The 19,227-nt window shown below is 34.6% G+C and overlaps 1 long non-coding RNA gene across 1 annotated transcript in view; it reads left to right on the plus strand.

Moving 5' to 3' along the window:
* Positions 1–19,222, plus strand: part of LOC144324182 (uncharacterized) — a 248,358-nt gene extending 229,136 nt beyond the window's left edge. The window contains exons 4-8 of the long non-coding RNA XR_013389606.1: positions 3,061–3,146; positions 4,471–4,516; positions 7,517–7,629; positions 8,540–8,699; positions 18,973–19,222. This is a non-coding gene — a long non-coding RNA (uncharacterized LOC144324182). The remainder of the gene's footprint in view (positions 1–3,060; positions 3,147–4,470; positions 4,517–7,516; positions 7,630–8,539; positions 8,700–18,972) is intronic.
* The last annotated feature ends 5 nt before the right edge of the window (positions 19,223–19,227 follow it).

Genomic DNA, 19,227 nt, shown 5'->3' on the forward strand with positions numbered 1-19,227 from the left:
TGGAGAGATAGTGTTATAGCATTTGTGATGCTCTTTGACCACCCCAAATCTTTTTTTTTTTTTTAAATTTACTATCATACATAAAAGTATACCATAAGTATAGAGCTCAATAAACTATCAAGGGGAAATATCTGTGTGATCATCACTGTGGGCAATAAAATGAAGGTTGCAAATGCTCAAGAAGCCCCTAACATATTTCTTCCCAGTCATTAAACCTACTATTCCACCAACAATATATGAAATTTCTGATATAAATCTTTAGCAATATATCATGTTGTCAGTCTTTTTCATGTTAGCCATTCCAGTGGGTGTGTGCTATCATTATGTTGTGCTATTAATTTAGGGGAATTCCTAGTGAAATTTGGTCTCATAACTCTCTAGGTCCTCCAAGCCTAATTCTCTAGTCAGAGATTCTGAGAATTACCAAGTATCATTAATATGTTTTATTTCTGCTTAAATTATTTAAAATGACTTGTATTGTTTGCAGCTAAGCATCCTGCTGATATCAAGGAGAAAGAATATATAATGTTGGGAAGTAAATGATTAAAAAAGAAAGACATTTACAGAGAAAATATGGCAGAGTAAGGGACAGTATACAAGGAGAAATGAACAGTTATCTGATGGATTATTAGAAATAAATAAGCCTTGGCAATGGTAATATCTTTAAAAACCAGTTCTATTTTTTACACTGCCCTGTTACATTGATTAAAATAGAACTGTTACAAGTCTATATGCTGGAATATTTTGAGAAATGTATAGGGACAGTTTTGGAAGAGTGAGCAATGGATGCAGAGGTTGGAAAGTGAGCAGAGTTTGCTCAAAATACAGTATTAAAGAGAGAAATCACTGGCAAAGTTAGTGCAGAAGGAAATTGTAAGGATAATTTCAAAAATTCAGCTTTGCATCACAACATATAGGTGCTTCTTCATACCTTCCATAATCCACTGAATTTTCATAAGTAGTGTTCATATATTAACATGCTTCCTTTTAATCTTGTGAAAGAAAATAAGCACTGTTCTTGACCAATGTTTTCCAATCCTGGGCTGATCATTAAAATCACCAATTCTGGTCTTAAACCCAGGTATGAGAAGTCAGAATTTATAGTTTCTGGGAGAAGGTATTTTTTGAAGCCTTAAATGGTTGTGGTGATCATGAAGATTTGAAAGCTATTGGCATAAACTTCATTTTATAAAATTGGTATTTTATTTTTTAAGAAACTTTGGGGACATTTTCTCTTGAGGAAAACACATGGAATATATTTACCCTGTCTAAATCTTTAAGACAAATACCGTTTACGTATAAAGAGAATTTAACAGCCTTGTCTGATTGAAATGACCATTGGGTGTTAATTTTATCCTGTCATTCTTGATTTCTTTTTGAATTTTTATTATATGATATTTCCAAGATCAAGTTTAAAGTGAAAAATACAAACATTGGAATTAAAGTCAGAAGCAGTGGATCTGGGTGTTATCTCAGCTACTTTCTAGCTTTGGGAAAATATTTAATATCTCGAGCATCATTTTTTCTAACGTATTAAACAATTAACATATTAAACAAGAATATTGTCAGACTTTTTGTAAACTTTATTTGAGGTGTGTGTGTGTGTTTGTGTGTCTCTGTATCTGGTATGTATCTGTACAATTTTAGTTGAACAGAAGTCATGTATCAGGTGTTTCTTTACTTTCTTAGGTGTCATTTTATTAAAATTTAGGATGAATAATGTCATCCTTTTCCTGCTTCTTAGTACCCTTATTTCATGACAGATTGCATGGTGACACTGTGTTTAGTATTTAATTAGTATTATGTAACAGTTTAAAATTTCCTCCTATAAGCTAGAAAGTAACTGTATTAATGTATCTTGAGTCTCTATCAGATTATCCATACAATACAGGGCTTTCTTGACTTCTTTAAAACCCACACCATGACTTACAATGGTATTTACTCATTTGACAAATATTTATTGAATACTTACTATGTCTCAGGCACTGTTCTTGTTTTTGGAGAGTATAGTCATAAATAAAAGAGGTAGGCTCTTGATTTCTGAGAGATTAAATTCTAGAGTTGGAGAATACATAGTGTAAATGGTAAACTATCAATTCCTCCAAGACTCTTGAAATCTAAGACTGTACCTTTTATAAGCATCTTAAATTTGGCTACTGACTTGCCTTTTATTAAATTAGCAATTTCTAGTATGAGAAAAGAATTATGCAAATGTATAACTTTGGTTCTGTTCTGCACAGTACTGGAAAAATAAGTAGAAAATAAATCTTTCCTATCAGGCTGTGTTCACACTGGGTGTATTGTTTATGAAAAATTATGTGGGAGAAAGGACAAAGTTTCTTAAAGGCACCGCTTGAAATCATGGTAAGAGGTGGAAAGATTTTCCCTTCTCCAACCTTGACATCCTAAAGCCAAAGATAAGAAGGGATTGGATTCTGTGAAGGTACAGCATCACCATGAAGGATTTTATGAGGACGAAACAATTAAAGCATTAGAACAGAATCTAAGTTGTCAGCAGAGAGGATACACTAATGTAAGTCAGAAAAGAGGTCATGAAATGAGAAATGAATCAATACGTTTTTTAGCTGAAAATAAATGTAAACCAAGATATAAAAACCTGAAGATGGGATACCTAGAAGGAAAGCAGAGAATTACAGTTAGACATGGATGTGATACAGAGAAGGAGCATCTAGGAATAACTTTTGTTATAATAATATTGCTTCAAACTGCTGTGTCCTTTTGAGCCAGTCAGGCCTGCCTGCCAGAAGGCTTTAAGCTTCTACATGGATAAGTAAGGGGAAAACAATTGCTGTTCAAGTCTGTTCAGTATTTAATAGGTGTTTTTATACATGCCATTTTATCCAATTTGTATCCCTTATTTTAAGTGAAAACCCAAGATTTATAAAGATCTATTATTTTGATACTAAGTCCTGCTTAGAAAAAAAATGCATGATTTATCCATTTCCTGTCTGTACTTATTACAAATACAATCTTTTCATCTATATTAAAATAGTTATTAACAAATTGCTAGAGTCAAAGCAAAGTATTTGTATTTAATAGGATGTGGCAGTCGTGCAAGAATAGACAGTTCCCAAACTAATTTGTGAGGCTGGAAAAACTAAATTCATAATGGCAACATGTTGAATGTAAGTATTGTAATCTTTACTTTTCACTTGTTTCAGCAAACAATTTGATGATGTTTGCTTTTTTATGAAAATAAATTTTTCTCTGATAATATTATTAATGAACTTATAGATGAAGATACATGAAGGAAAAACAGGGAGTGGGGGAGAATTACAGAATTAAAAAAAAAAAAAAGCAAGAGTCTGTGCAAAGATTCTGTTGTATAAGAGACATGAATTCTTCCAGAACTTAAAGAAGACATGTGGCTGGAATGCAGAGAACTGAGAGGACCATAATGTTAAGGGTGAGGCATGGTAGAAGCAAGACCATACAGAAATTGGAAGACTATGGCAAGAATTTTGGTCTTCAGCATAAACTCAGGAGGAAGCCAAAGGATTATTTTAATAAGGAAGGTGAAAAATGGTCTGATAAAGTTAGGTTCATAATTTTTAGATAACTCTGTCTATGGGTTGAACACTTATTGGAAAGAGATAAGGGTAGATACAAGGAGGCCTGTTAAGAGGCTATTGTAGTAGTGTAGAGAGAATTGTAAGAGAGGGATTGTGGTGGCTTTGGACTATTGGCTTTAACTTGAGGGGAAAGAAGGACTCTAGAATGCCTCCTGGATTTCTGTCTTGTATAATTGGATAGAAGTTGATAGTATTCATTGAGATGGAGAACACTGGAAAAGAGACTTGTTTTGGATATGAGCCTTTATGTTATCTCAGTAGGAGGATTATATAGAAATTGGAATATGGTCCTAGAGTTCTGAAGAATGGTTTAACTTTAAGATAAAATTTTGCAAATCATTAGTATATTGGTGGTAATCAAAGCCTTCAGTGGGGATGAGATTCCACAGAGAACAAAATTTTGAATGGTGAAGGAAGAGGGCAACTTCTGAGTTTTGAGTTACCATGAGAGTACAAGGGGATGAGTCTGTAAAAATGATGGAGAGAATAATATCACCTACATCAAAGAAAGAGAATCTTGTAAATGACAGTGGTTAACAGTACTGAATCCTACTGAGAAGCCAAGAAAAATAAAGACTACAAAATGGTAATTTCTGTTATTAGTCTGTGTTCAGTTAAGCAGGCAGCCAAAATGATCTGTTTATTCATGTCAAAGAGTTAGGGTGCTTTATTTCACAGTTGTTCATGCTAAAGAGAGGAAATGTATATTTGGGTGCAGAACATTTAGAAGTGTTATTATTTTTCTGGGGCAAATGTGAGGATACAACTGATGACCCTGGGAAACAATTCCAAGGAAAAGAGACTAGAAACTAGCCTTGGAGGTACTGACTGGCACTAGCACTAAATTAGATTTCTCCTGCTGTTTCCTTCTCAGCAGGGTTTTCCATGGCAACCAAGTGTAAATGGTTCTGCCAGGTGAACAGGTCAGTACAATTACAGCCATTTGTCTTACTACTCTTATTTGTCATATTAGGAAGCTTGCATTTTTGTTTGGGAGCCTATTAAAATTGGTCAAACTTGTCATTGTTTCAGTTCAAAGCTCTAAAAGTTTTTTTGCAAGCAAGGGAAAAATGTATATATATTAAAACTAAATCTAAGTGAGGAATAATTTTCCCTATATAAATTGGAATCAAGTTTTGAATAGAAGAATATAATGAGTTTTAAGTATAAAATCCTATTATGTCTTGGTGGAAGACACAAAGGGCTAGGTTAAATAGCTTTAAAAATCAAATAAGAGTCAGAAGTAAAATATGACTTTGTGAAGCTCAGCACACTCTTATAAATTCATTTTTCTTACCGAAGACAATACACATAACCAATGAATCATTAAACTGAAAACAAACACAGCAAACTTTTCATTTATGAAAAGTAGTAATGCATGGATTTTAATCACACATACTATCCAACACTGAAGAAACAAAAATCCCAATGTAATATTTTGACTAAGTGGAGATGGTTTTCCTAAAGTGGCTTTAAACAGTGGAGATGCAAATTATTCATGCAACCCTGTGAAATGGCACTGAAACCTGGCACAGGTCTGTTTAGCCTGTATACTGCTGTGTGCCCTGTGAAGTGACCAATATTTTGCTTTCACTATTCATGTGTCAATAATTTTGACCAAGTTTTAAATTGATTTGGTTTTGATTTCCAGGAATAAATCAATTGTAAGTGTCTCAACTTTGTTAATTTAGTTTTAAAAACTGCCATCTTGAGATCTTTCACAGTTCCTTCTATATTGAATGTTCAATTTGAAGTAAAAATAAAAATGTCAACATTAAATGACTTAATTTAATTCTAAGTCTCAAGAAAAATATAGGCTGAAATTGCAACCTTTAGAAATCACAAGTTATTAATACATCACAAAACTGAAAAAGGATTAAAGCCCCATTATTCATTAAATATTTACTACAGTTGATGGTTTGATTTGATTACATTATGTCGATTTCCAGGAAAGATAATACAAGTTCAAATTTATCTGTGCCCAAAGCTACTGATTATTGTGGATCATTTGTTTTGAGCATGATCTGAACTTACAGATGTTTAACTTCTCCTCAAGCATTTATGACAAAACAAAGCAGGATTGCTTGTTCACAGAAGTGAGTAATGTGGCATAAAGGTTCTATTTTAAGCTAATGTATTCCACTTGGGACAACAATGTTCTAAGTTGCAGGAAAAACCAAGCACTTGATTCATGAAAGATGGTAATATTTTGAAAATCCTGCAAGGGAGAGTTTTTTATGTTTCTGAAACGCTATGAAGATGGCCACCGTCCCATTTAATTATGTTCCACTGTTTTCAAATTATGCTATTAACACACATATGAAAACTTCACTGGTAATGACAGTAATGATAGGGTGAAAGTTTTTGATTGTAAAATATTTCTCAGTCTCTCCCCCCACCCTTGCCTACACACACAGACAGACACACACACACACAATATCTCTCAGTTTCTTCCCCCACCCTTGCCTACACACACACACACACGCACACACATACACACACTGTTTACGTGTGCCATAAATTCTTTGAGCTTTGTTCTACCACCACTTTGGGCATATTAACACAAGGGGTTTTTGGTACACATTTTTGCGTACAGAATAAACAAATATTAGAACCTTTGGAGCTAAAAATAAAAATTGAAGAGAGAAGGGAGAATTCTGTACATCTTGCATGTTTTCTTTATGTATTTCACGGTCTATAAATAGGCAAAGCAGAATGAGAACTACTGATATGATAAATCAATGAATTATGGCTTAATGAAATTTACATACTCTGATCCCCAAGGCAGTGTAATGATATTAATTTTAATAATTCTATTTACATTATAGTAAGGCTCTTGATAGAGTGGATGAGAGGGTTACTCTCCTCTTCCATCAAATACTTTTTTTTCAAATACTTTTTGTGTAAGTATTCTCCATAGATAGATTTTTAATCATAGTGATATTTTGAAATGGCTAGCAAACCATTATTTTAATGTTTTGCTTGGCTTTTCCTCTTCCTGGATCCAACACTTCACAGGAAGCTCTATGTTTCTTATTTGTAATAATGTTAACATGGGTTTTAATTTTGGCATCTAGGCAAAGATTTGGAAACCAAAGGAATAACAAGGGACTTTTGTTATTTGCATGTCTGGAAGGTTGACAATCTGTGTCTACTGTGCTGGTTATGACTTAGTATAGTGTAGGTCTTAGTGTAGTGTAAATTAGCTGTTTTTAGTAATAGAGTTGAGACTCTGTGTATCACAACTGTATTGCAAGAAATAAATTACTAATACATATTACTAGAAGTTGCACAATCAAATCAAATTGGAATAACCTGCCAGATAATCATTCTAATTATGCCATTTCCCCGTACATTCAGATACCAGTTTTTGAGTGGGAAATATAGTATTGGAATAGCAGCACAAACACAAGGAAATGGTTATAATCCTGGGTAGGTAAATGAGAAAACATGATGCATATATTAACATCATATGAGTGTGTGTGCGTATAGGTGTAAAAATTGTAGAATTACTGATACAGGGTATGGAATGGTGGCTCTAAAATTTTATGTATATATGTGTATATATGTATATATACACACACAGATGAAATAGATTTTATAAATATGTATATATGTATGTATGTGTCACAGATAAAATAGAAAAATCAACATTTCTTTTGATCATAGCACTTTCATTACTAAACACACCGTATATAAATCTTCTGTAAAAGATTTTGTTAGTGCAAGTAAACAGAAAGTAAGGGCTATAGGTTGAGTTTTCAATGACTTATGGAATGGATGTGTTTTGCAAGCCCATTGTAAGTGAACAGTGATTTGATACTCAGTTATTTGTTTGCCTTAATATCATAGACAGATAAAACAAATTGTTTAATTGGCTGTGTATGACACAATTGTTTTTCCATTTGTTTTTCCAAATTCAGTTTCTACCTTTCTCTCCTCTGTGCTATGCTCCAGGAGGTTGATCTGTATGGACTACATCAGCTTTGGTCTATGGGGAATTTTGGCAGGAGATCTGAGAGATGAAGGGAGGAAGGTGAGGTCAGCACATTTATTACCTCAACTCACTCTGGTAGCTCTGTCATTGGTTGGATGAATCCTTAAGTGAAGATCATAACTGTCAGGTAGCCATCTACACAAAGTGCTTTCTTTCTCTCTCCTCTCTTTCCTTCTTTCCCTCTTTCTCCACTCCTACCTCCTGGTGTTCCCACACCTCTGCTTCCAGGTTCCAGTAACTCATTTCTACTCCCATCTTATTGGGCCTAAAAATGGTGATGGTACTCAACTCCCTGATGTTGCTAGTTTGAAATTCTTTAGTCTTTTGAGGTCTCCCGTAACCTTGTCCACGCTTTTAGGAAAACAGTTTCTTAATTAAATATTGCTAAATATAAATATTGCACAGTGTGATGTGCCTTTCCTACTGGCATCTTATCTGATACATTAATCTCTGTGAAATAAATTCTGAAAATAGAAAATGTTCTGGACATTGCCAAATCTTGTTAATTTAATTTAACTTATTTTAATATTACTTATAGAATTGTAATTTTTGTTCCAAATAGAGAGTGCTGTTGTTATGAAAGCCAATTCCCTAATGGCATTTAAAATCAAAGCTCTTTGACAATTTTCATATTAAAGAAGCAAACAATATATGATATCCAGTTCAACTACCATATTGAGATGATGCTATTAAACATTTATTATGACTTTTCAGTCTTGGATGTATCTAATAAAAATATTTGAGATTAACAAGGTATAGTTACTCTGCTGGCCTCAGCTTGTGATGTCCATGGCTTCATTCCTTCTTTTTACCAACTGCTTAGTTGTTTGAACGTGTTAAACTCACTTTCTATTCAGGGCCTTTATATTTGGATAGGTATGCTTTATACATCTTCTCTGTATAGGTATGCTTTATTTATTTTTTTTATTTTTTCATTTATTTATGATAGTCACAGAGAGAGAGAGAGAGAGAGAGGCAGAGACACAGGCAGAGGGAGAAGCAGGCTCCATGCACCGGGAGCCTGACATGGGATTCGATCCTGGGTCTCCAGGATCGCTCCCTGGGCCAAAGGCAGGCGCCAAACCGCTGCGCCACCCAGGGATCCCTAGGTATGCTTTATATATCTGCTCTGTATCCTTGTGTTTAACTCCTTCATATTACTCAGGTTTTAACTCAATGTCACCTTTGCAGGAGTGACAGATACCTTCTCTGTTCTGTCTAAAATATCCATCCCCCACCTGTTATACTCTATCTTTACCCTGATTCATTTGCTTTCTAAGTGTATTCACTGTCTAAAAATGTATTTCATTATATTATATTTGTATTTATTTATTAGTGATCTTCAACCTTCCCCCCAAATAAATGCCATAGGAAAAAAGACACTTTCTTCAGAGGTAGAATAGTACCTCATAAGCAATATTTTTAGTAGATTTATTGATATATTTCATGTATATATATATATATATATATATATATATATATTACATATAAGTATAGTTCATTCTAAGTTGAATGTTCCATTTGAAATGAAAAAAAAAATGTCAACACTTTCCAGTGGGAAAAAGTCTGTTCAACAAATGGTGTTGGGATAAATGGACAGCAACATGCAAAAGAATGAAACTGGGCCACTTTCTATGTGAGCCTTGAAATCATAATACTTGAGGAGAACGCAGGCAGTAACCTCTTTAATAGTGGCCATAGCAGCTTCTTTCTCAATATGTCTCCTGAGGCAAGGGAAACAAAAGCAAAAATACATTATTGCAACTTCATCAAAATAAAAAGTTTCTATGAAACATCCAACTAAAAGGCAGCCTATGGAATAGGAGAAGATATTCATATGCATTTTGCAAATGACATATCTGATTTGCAAATGACATGTCTGATAAAGGTTTAGTATCCAGAATCTATAAAGAACTTATAAAATTCAACACTCAAAAAATGAATAATCCAATTAAAATGGATGGAAGACATGAATAGACATTTTTCCAAAGGAGACATATAGATGGCCTACAGACACATGAAAAGATGCTCAATATCACTGATCATCAGAGAAATACAAATCAAAACTACAATGAGATAATCACCTCACACCTGTTAGAATGGCTAAAATCAACAACATGAGAAACAAGTACTGGTGAGGATGTGGAGAGAAGGGAACCTTATTGTACTGTTTGGAATGCAGCTGCTCTGGAAACCAATATGGAGGTTCCTCAGAAAGTTAAAAATAGAACTAACCTATGATTGAGCAATTGTGCTACTTAATATTTATCCAAAGAATACAGAAATAGTAATTCAAAGGGATATATGCACCTCTGTGTTTGTAGCAGCATTGTCAACAATAGCCAAATTAGCAGCACCTCCAGATTCAGTTGAAATATTAAATTGTTTTCTTACTTCTCCACTGGCTTTACAGTTTTTAAACTATCAGTGGCATTTCAAGTCTTCCGAAAACAGTGTGGTAGTATGTGGATGGTCCATTGCACAGTACAGGCAGCATCTAATAACAGTTTCCATTGTAGTATGTTTTCAGATTCTTCAGTAAATCAAATCTTTAATTGAGAAAAATAAAACACAATAGCCAGATCATGGAAACAGCTCAAGTGTTCATCAACTGGTGAATGAATAAAGATGTGGTAAATTTATATACACACACATAATGGAATATTACTCAGCCATAGAAAAGAATGAAATCTTGCCACTTGCAATGACATGGATGGAACTAGACAGTGTTATGCTAAATGAAATAAGTCAGTCAAATTCGGTCAGAAAAAGATAAATACCATATGATTTCACTCATGTAGAATTAAACAAAACAAGTGAACAAAGGGGGAAAAAGAGAAAGAGGGAGGCAAACCAAGAAACAGACTCTTAACTATAGAGAACAAACTAATGGTTACCAGAGGGAGGGGGTGGGAGGGGATGAATAAAATAGGTGGTGGGGATTAAGGAGTGTACTTGCTGAGATGAACACTGGGTGTTGGATGGAAGGATGGAAGTGTTGACTCACTATGTTGTACACCTGAAACAAGTATGACACTGTATGTTAACTAACTGGAATTTAAGTAAAAACTTAAAAAAATAAAGTGAGCTATTTAAATCACAGAGTTGTGCATCCATTACCACAACCAACTTTAAAACATTTCATTACTTCAAAAAGAAACTCTGTACCTCTTAACTGTTTTCTCTCCCCTCACCTCTCCAGACCACTAACCCCTGGCAAACACTAATCTTATATATAAATCCAATGGATTTTCCTGTTCTAGATAAATGGAATCATAGAATATGTGGTCTTGGTCTTTTATGACTAACTTCTTGCACTTGGCATAATGTCTTCAAAGTTTATTCATGTTGTAGCATTTATTAGCATTTTATCCTTTGAACAATATTCTACTGTATGGATATACTATATTTTCTTCTTTGATCAGATAATGGACATTTAGGTTTTTCCCATTTGTTTGTTATTATGAAAAATGCTGCTATGAACATTTTACATATGTTTGCATGTGGACATATATTTTCATTTCTTTTGTATATATACCTAAGCGTAGCACGGATGAGTCATTTGGTGACTATTTTCCAAAGTGTACGCACCATTTTACATGCCTACCAGCAGTGTATAAGGGTTCCAGTTTCTCTATTTTCTCCCCAGCCAAAACATTCCATTATCTGTCATTTTGATTAGAACCATTCTAGCAGATGTGAAGGCAACCACTATTTTTGATTGTATATACAACTCTACTTATTTTAACTTGAGCCAAAGTTAAATCTTAAATATTAAACACAATCATATAATTTTGCTTGTTTGTTTTTATTGATTTTTTAATGAATGCATTAAGTTAGGGATTAGTGATTTTTTTTTATTTTTTTGTTTGAGTAAATACTTTTTGCTTTATCCTATTACCAGGGATCTTCAGTGACTACTGTTATGGACTAGATGTTTGTGTCCTCTCAGAATTCATATGTTGAAACCCTAATCCCCAATGTGATCATGTTTGAAGATGGGACCTTTGGGAGGTCCTTGAGTCATTAAGGTGGAGCCCTCAGAATTGGATTAGTGCACTTACAGCAAGAGACACTAGAGAGCTTGTTCCCTCTTTCTCTTTCTCTCTCCACCATGAGAGCATAACCAGGAAGAGAGCCCACCAGGAACTAAATCAGCTGACACCTCGATCTTGGACTTCCCAGCCTCCAGAGCTATGAGAAATTGCTATGTTTAAGCCACCAAGTCATTGCTATTTTTTTTTATAGCACCCTGAACTAAGACAACTGCAATGAATTTATTTTTCTAGAATAATGGTTGTTACTCCAAGTGCTCTATATATTGTGACAATGGATCTCAATTTAGCAATGGGAAAGATAAATTTTATAGTCTCCTTATAATCTAAAAGTACCAGTGAACTTAAAGGCAGGGGCAGAAGTTTACCTGGGGAATAGCGTGTGTGTATGTGTGTCTAGGTGGTGGGGAGGATAAGTATTTTCTTGTTGTTAGGATTATCCCCCCTAAAGAAATAAATGAATCAATTTTGGAACATTTTATTTTTACCCTTTCAAGTACATGCCCTTTGAAAATATGAGGAGGCTCATTTCTTTTATAAGGAGTGCAGATTGCATTTTAACAATACAAACTGTCAAATAAGAGGAGGCACATGTTTAGAAGAGGGATTTCAGCAACTTATGGATAAATTACAATCCCATGTCCAACTCTTTTATGATAATAAAAAGGAAATTTTAATGAACACTGGGTGTTGGATGGAAGTGTTATAATGGGGATGATTAATAATAGGAAGATTAATAATAGGAAGAATGACAGTTCTAAGGAGGCAATAAATTGGTACTTTTTTCTTTAATGTTTCATGTTTGTCAAAAGGGTGGCATAACTCTCAAATGCTAATGATATTTTATAATCAAAACAGTGAATTGCCTTCCATAGTTTTCTGTAGCGTACACGGAAATATGTATTCTCTTTTTGTCTCCTTTCTTCTGACAATGATCATAATCTGCTTAAGTAAGAGATAGCTTCTTTGTGTGATACAGCTACAAGATACTCTTGTAGTAACAAGAAAAATGTGCTTTCCACTAAAGTTCAATATTGACTGATAAAAATTACCCTCAAAATGATCACAGAAAAATTGTATACATTATTTATTTTTATTCTCTCTCTAAAATCACCTTTATATTTTAATCCACAGTATTTGGATTATACCTGAGACATATTAGAATATTTTCATGCAGTTTACTGTTGCAAAAAGAAAAAGAAAAATTCTGCTTTGTGGTCTTTTGTATATGTATTTAATAAAATCAATGCAGTTTCTCTGCTCCACCTTCCCTTTCCTTCTCTTCATCCCAACTCCCCTTACTCATATTAAGCTTCTTCTAGTTGGTAGAAAAGACAATTAAAATATATAACAAATAAATATGAACATGTAGATGAAATAAGGGGGGGGATAAAGACTGTGAGAAGGTTTTGAACTGATTAATAACATCTAGTCTGTGTTTTAAAGGTATTGCTCTAGTTGCTGGGTGGGGGCACGGCCACAATAGACGGTTGTGGAGGTAATTGTGGAAGCAAGATTACTCGTAGGAGGCTATTACAATAATTCAGTTGAGAAATAATGATTTTTTGGACTAGTGTGTAGAGTTAGTGATAGGAATAGAATAGTATATCTGGCATACAGGAAAAGAGAAAATGAAGATGTCAAAGACGGCCAGTATGTTGGTGGGGTGACCTAATTTTTAGTGCTGTGGCAACAAAATAAAACAAACAAACAAAAAAAACACCTGATGCTTAATCTACTCTGTGGACAAAGAAAATAGTGTGGGTAATTCCATGCTTATAAAAGATAATCCATAAAATTAATTCCATGGGTACTTGATAAATGTTGTCATGTGATGTCCAGTGGTTGTTTAATTTTTGTCAAATCACATTAATTTTCAGATTTCCCTATATCTTTTCATAGTTTTCTAAAGGAATAATTGAAAGCAGTTAAGAATCCTTTGATTAAGTAGGAACTTTGTAGAAATTTCACTTTTATCTCTCTGTAGAAATTTCACTTTTCTCTCTCAAAATTGGTATTTCCATCACAGACCTTAAAACATCTTCTGCCAAGAACATAAAGGATTTAACACATTGAATGCAAGATGATGCAAATGGTTTCATCATGTCCTGAAACAAATTAGCTTTATGGAAACAGAACTGAGTCAAAGCATATTAAAATGACCAATAGTTTTAAAAAGTGGAAGAAATGTGCTGTTATGTGTAACTTTGTCTCTCTTTTCAATTCATAATATAATGGACTTTTAAACTTGTGGCTAAATTGTCAAATATTTAGAAACCCTCAAGATTTATACGAATTTCATTGTTCATGGGATATTTTATTGAAGCAAAACTTTGCTTTTAATGAATTTGAGATTTAGAAAATAGTGTGAAATCCAGAATGCTTTCCTTAAGCGATGTTGCTAAATATAACAGAAATAATCTTGCTTCTAGACATTTCCAGTTTCTTGCTGCTGACTACTGCATTATTTTGAAAGTTAGAAACTATACCAAAGATACAAGTAAGCAAATATGAACTATAAGGTTCAAGTTCTGCCTTGAGGAGTCCAGATAACCAATGTCTGAGTTATTTAGAGTGAGATCCAGTATTTTACAGTTTCCCTTCTGATGTTCATGTAATACCTCACATTGCACAGATACTACTTGCTCTAAGCCAGAAGTAACAAAGTACAACCTATGCCTGTTTTTGTAAATAATATTTTATTAGAATATAGCTACTGATATTCATTTAGAGTTTTGACAAAGACATTATGGCCCACCAAATCAAGAATGTTTATTCCCTGGCTCTTGAGATTGATACAGATAGATCACGAACAAGTTTCCTGATCTGTGCTCTATACTGTGGATCCAGGTACCCCTCTGGTGTTGTCCCCTCACCACCTTCTCCAGAATTATGCATTTGTCCCTTAATTTCATCTCTTGGAGGCATGAGCCCCAGGCGTCATATTCAAAAATATGGCTAAGACCAAATAGTGATATTTATAGAAGATGTACCAAGCAGGTTAGGATGGTGGTTTATGAGAAGCAGTGACAGCAAGATAGTCATTTACTCATCTGAGTGTTGGCCACATAAGTTTGTTTGGTTTGTGAAAATTCATTGAGCTGCATACTTATAAGATATACACGTAACAGAATTTAATAAAAAGCTGAAACTATGTATTGAGTACTTGTGCATAAAGTGATGAATTATAGAACTGGGAGAGACAAATTTCAAGCGGGGTTTTATTCTACCTAGTCATGGGCCATGCTTCACTGTTCAGGATGCCCCTGTCACTTTTTTACTTAGATGCAACTTTTTAGACTTGATATACTAAAATAGATATAAATTTAAGTATACTTTTGTCTATATAATACTTTCCTTAGGCACAGGCCATGCTTCTCTGTTGAGAAGCAATTCTTTCTCATTCTCCTTAGCTCAGAGCTGAGAGCCCCACTCAGTTGTACAGAAGACTCCATAGATCCTTCCTTTACCCAAATCCAGATTCCTCCTCACTTCTTAACCTTTCCCAAAGAAAGGAAGAAACACTTCCTCCTCCAAACCTCATAATAATCCCTACAGTAATGTATGGTGACCACAGTGAAGTCAGGCTCTCACATTATTATACAGAATTATTATTTGGTTGTCTTGAATGTCCATTGTGAAAAGAATTTTCCTTTACCATGAAATAACCAAAATGCCTATAAAAGTGCTACCCCCATAAGGCAAAAAAAAGTACAAAAGAGTTATTGACCTTTATGATGACTTCTCTGGGCCCTGAGCAGCAGTTGTTTGATGTATACTTTGACAGCTCCAAAATACCAGTTTGCCCATAATGAGAAGCTCCCAAAATCTGTTGGAAAATTGTCAGGAGAGTACTAAAACAGATTTAGGAATCAGCACTTCATCTTTTGTGTTGCATTGCTTCTTGCTTTATGTGAGAACCTGTGTCTGGACAGCTTTATAGAAAAAATTATTCTAGGGTACAGTATTCAAAGCAGTTTTTAACAAGCACCACTGTGTTTGTGTATAAATTAGTTACTTAGAATCAAACACACTGTTGGAAAAAATGTTTGGCAACTGTATGCACAGTTTAAACAGATATTTTTTCAGCGTCTACACTGAAAAATGAAAACTGAAATTACCCTGGCAAACAAAGAAACAAATACTTGGGTATACATAAAATGATAACTATTCACTTTGAGGCTGTCTCCCTTAAGCAACTCTTGGTTCTCCCAAACTTAAGTCCATGGAAATTGAATCGTGAATCTTCACTGATCTTTTGCACTCAGAAATGCTCCAGGCACTTCTGCCCTTTCCAACCTCCACACTTAGACACATGGACTGTTTATTAAGAACCTGTTCTTTCTTCATCCTTCCTAACTTTCATCATCCTTCTTTGTAGAAGGAGTTAATCTGTTTTATATGGGGTGCTTTCCTGGGAGGTTGCTTCTAGTAATTGTTGGCTGCCCTCGCACTTGGGCACAGGGACCTGAGATGGCTCACTGGTCTATACCTAAAGAGACCTACAGTTTCTCTCTAAACCCAAGTCGTGTTTTGGTTTATTTGTTTTTTAAAGGGTTGGGAAAGCAGACATTGCTGCTTTAATCTTCATTTCATATCATCTCACCTCTAACAAAGCTAGTAAATATTCTTTGAAATGAGTGTCCTTCCAGGTAGGTGGTTTAGAAGGAGAAATAGGCTGTTAGATGAACCACTTTTACCTTTAGAGATATGATCCTCATAGGCTGAACTTCGTGTGGACTTAGATTTTAGGCATGATCTATAAATGATATCTCATTCTGTCAATAATATGACAGCAGTGCTTGAGCTCTCCTGATTATTAGCAGCCTGTACTACAGGTGGGTTTGGGAATGTAAGTAAAAGGATGCATAAAGCACTGTCTCTTACTCACAAACAATAATCTCAGTGTAAGGGGCTTCCTAGTCTGCATCCTAGGAGGGCTGCGGTAACGTGACCAGCCGATTTCCCCAGGACTGAAGGATTTTCAGGATGTGGATTTTCAGTGGTAGAACTAGGAGTCCCAGGCCAACAGGAGCAGTTAGTCACCCCACTGGAGAGATTTGTTCACTTTCTTAAAAACTTTCCCCAGGAGGAGATGCTGAAATCTTTGGGGAAATACAATATAAAGGATGTTTTAGCATATTGTCAAACTAACTCTGTCCAGCTGTGATCACATGTGTTAGCAACTTTTTGTTATAGAGGGCTTTTTGGGCCATGTGGTTTTCACTGCAACTACTCAGTTCTATCACTATAGCGTGAAAGCAGCCAATACATAAATTAATGCACATGGCTGTGTTCTGAGAAAACTTTATTTACAAAAACAGCCTTGGGCTGGATCTGGCCCACTGGCTATCATTTGCCTACTCTAGAGCCAAACACTCCTTATTTTAAAATTATCCTCCATAGTCTCCATTTCTGTTTAAATATATTTAGGTAAATGCAAACATATATTATCATTTAGTTTACAGGACTTATTAATATCACTGCCATCATAATCTATTTATAGATGTGTCATAGGACTTAAAATGTTGCTAACAAAATGTAGGAAAATGTAGAACATAGGGTTACCATTAAAAATGATTATACTAGTCTAATTTCTAGGATAATTTTTAGCCCTTCTAATACTCTAGTGTACTTATTGTGTAAAAAGTCTGAGAAGGAAGGAGGATCTATGAATTGGTGAAGGCTGTATTTACTATATACTTTTATATAGCCCGTGGTGTTTGACTATTTTAATTGTACTCTGTAACTTTGACTTCCCTAATCAAAGTACACATACTCATCATGAGAAATATTTCCACAATCCAAGATGCAAGTAGTGGCACCTTGCAGAGCAACAGTTTAGCTGCATACTGTGGTCCATTCCCTCTCTGCTCCAGCCAGGGTTTCAGTGATTTCATTCTGTTCCTCCTACCTGCTGTACTTCCTTCTGCTATATAAGTTTTTCCCTTGCTCTTCCCTCTTCTTGGAATTTTCTTCTACTTCCTTTTTGTCAAGTGTCTATCTACATACAGATGGGTGAATAAAGAAGAAGTGGTATATCCATGCAATAGGATAGTATCCAACCTTAGAAAAGGAAATACTGTCTCTGTGACAGTATGGATGAACCTTGAGGATGTTATGCTAAGTGAAATAAGCCAGTCACAGAAAGACAAGACTATATGATTTCATTTATATGAGTTATTTAAAATAGACTCATAGAAGCAGAAAATAGAATAGTGGTTGCCAGAGCTTTGAGGGTGGGGAACTGGGGAGTTGATATTCAGTGGGAATAAAGTTTCAATTATGTTAGTTGAGTAAGTTCTAGAGATGTCCTGTACAACATAGTGCCTATAATTAATAATACCATATTGCACACTTTAAGATTTGTTAAGAAAGTACATCTTACATTAAGTACTCTTACCATAAAACAAAATAAAACAAAGGGACATAAGGAAACTCTGCAAGGTGTTGGAGGTGTTTATTACCTTGATCGTAGTGACAGTATCATACATGTTTGCCTATGTCTGAACTCATCAAATTGTACATGTTAAATTTATACGGTTCTGTATATATCAAATATACCTTAATAAAGCTGTTAAAAAAAAAAAAGGACAAAAACCTGACCGTCCTTTGGATTGTAGTTCTACTGTTGCTTCTGCAGGACAGCTTTTCTGAGCTCCCTGAGTAGGACAAAGTCATTTTACAGTCTTGTATCATAGTGTTTCTTGTTTTTTCTTAAAGCATTTTTTGCACCATACAATTTTATGTTTGATACTATAATTATTTCACATATATCTGTCTGTCCCTCTATGTTGTAAACTCTTAACAAGGCAGAGACTATATCTGGCTTTCTCAGCACTCTATGCCAAGAGTATAGTATAGTACCTAATATAGTGAGCAATTAACCAATTGAATAAAGGTATATTGAAAGAATAAAGAAATGAATGAAAATTTAATTTGAAGGAGATAAGAGACAAGATGCTTGGGATATAGGAAAACTTATTTTGGTTCAATCAGTATTAGAAGAAATTTTGAAAGAAGAAACTTTGACTTCCCTTTCCATGCAAATATTTAAAAATTTGTACGGGAGACTCCAATGAACAAGATTATCTTTACTTTTTAATTATAGTGCACACTAATAGAGAAGCATACATTAGTATGTAAAATGTTTCAAATCCATAATGAGTTTTTATAGTGATAATGATCATTGGTGTGGAGGATATCAGCCTAACTGAAGTTATTTTTATAATACTGCATTATTTGCAGACCAAGATATTGACAACCAATATTCTAACCAAATCTTTTTTACTTTTCTGGACCTGCTATTAACATTTTTTCTTTGCAGATATGGATATTACATAAAGTGTTGTTTTTCCAAAGTAATGGGAAGATTGAAGCTGTTTCTATATTCAATATGAAACTGAAGTTGTGGGGAGACACCTGAATGGCTCAGTGGTTGAACGTCTGCCTTTGGCTCAGGGCATGATCCCAGAGTCCCGGAATCGAGTCCCACACCAGGCTCTCTGCATGGAGCCTGCTTCTCCTCCCTCTGCCTATGTCTCTGCCTCTCTCTGTGTCTCTTGTGAATACATAAATAAAA

This window comes from Canis aureus, chromosome 11 (assembly GCF_053574225.1).
Source record: "Canis aureus isolate CA01 chromosome 11, VMU_Caureus_v.1.0, whole genome shotgun sequence".
NCBI lineage: Eukaryota > Metazoa > Chordata > Mammalia > Carnivora > Canidae > Canis > Canis aureus.